This window comes from Otolemur garnettii, unplaced genomic scaffold (genome assembly GCF_000181295.1).
Source record: "Otolemur garnettii isolate 467f Iridium unplaced genomic scaffold, OtoGar3 scaffold00105, whole genome shotgun sequence".
Taxonomy (NCBI): Eukaryota; Metazoa; Chordata; class Mammalia; order Primates; family Galagidae; genus Otolemur; species Otolemur garnettii.
In genome coordinates this window covers 4941960-4943541 of record NW_003852500.1, presented here as the reverse complement: position 1 = coordinate 4943541, position 1582 = coordinate 4941960, and positions in this window count along the sequence as shown.

The window sequence follows — 1582 nt, the reverse complement described above, 5'->3', positions numbered from 1 at the left end:
AAAAAAAAAAAAAAGATAAAACTAAGCAATGGACTTTCACAAAATAAGATGAATATAACACTACCACACTTATCAATTATCTCAATAAGTGTTAATGGCTTGAATTCCCCACTGAAGAGGTATAGATGGCTTATTGGATTAAAAAACACAAGCCATCCATTTGCTGTCTGCAGGAAACACACCTAGCTTCAAAAGACAAATTAAAACTCAGAGGTAAGGATTGGAAGACAATTTTTTAGGCAAACAGAATTCAGAAGAAGAGGAGTTGCAATCTTATGTTCAGATACATGTGGATTTAAAGCAACTAAAGTCAAAAAAGACAAAGACAGTCATTATATTAGTCAAGGGAAAAAAACAACAAGAAGACATTTCAATTCTAAATATTTATGCACCCAACTTGAATGCTCCCAGATTCTTGAAACAGACCTTACTCAGTCTGAGCAATAAGATATCCTGTAACACCATAATAACAGGAGACTTTAGCACTCCTCTTAAAGAGCTGGACAGATCCTCTAAACAGAAATTAAACAAAGATATAAGGGACTTAAATGAGACCCTAGAACAACAATGCAAATCAAACCCACCTTGAAATATCACCTGACCCCAGTGAGAACAGCCCACATCAGAAGGTCTCAAAGCTGCTGATGTTGGTGTGGGTGCAGGAAGAAGGGAACATTTATACACTGTTGGTGGGATTGCAACTAATATAGCATTTTTGGAAAGAAGTATGGAGAATCCTTAAAGAGCTCAAAGTTTATCTTTCTTTTGATCCTGCAATCTCATTACTAGGTATCTAATAAGAAGGAAAACAATTTTTTTTTTTTACAGTTTTTGGCTGGGGCCAGGTTTGAACCTGCCACCTCTGGTATAAGAGGCTGGGGGCACCCTACTCCTTTGAGCCACAGGCTCTGCCCAGGAAAAAAAATTTTTATCATAAGGACACATGCACTAAAATGTTTATTATAGTTTAATTCACAATCACAAAGATGTGGGAACAATCCAAGTGCCCTTCAACCCATGAATGGATTAATAAACTGTGGTATATGTATACCATGAAATACTATTCAGGCACAAAAAAGATGGACTTTGCAGCATTTGTATTTAGCTGGGTGGACTTGGGAGAACATTCTCCTTTGTAGAGTATCATAAGAATGGAAAATGAAGCATCCCATGTACTCAATACTAAGTTGAAACTAGTAGATTCCAAACTACAGGCCCACACAAGATAAAACACAATTAATTCAATAAGGGTGGAGTGGGGAAGGGAATTCTAATTGTTCCTGCATAAGGGGTACAGTGTAGGGGTACATGGCACGCTTCCTGGGTGAAGTACTCAACTACAAATTGGGACTTTACCTTACAAATGCAAACAACGTAACCTAAGCATATGTACTCATATTAATCCAAAATTTTAAGAAGAAAATGAACATATGTATCTTAAAAAATGTATTTGGCGTGGCGCCCGTAGCTCAGTGGATAGGGCACAGGCCACATACACCCAGGCTAGAGCGTTTAAACCTAGCCAGAGCCAGCTAAACAACAATGACAACTACAAAAAAAAAATACCTGGTGTTGTGGCAGG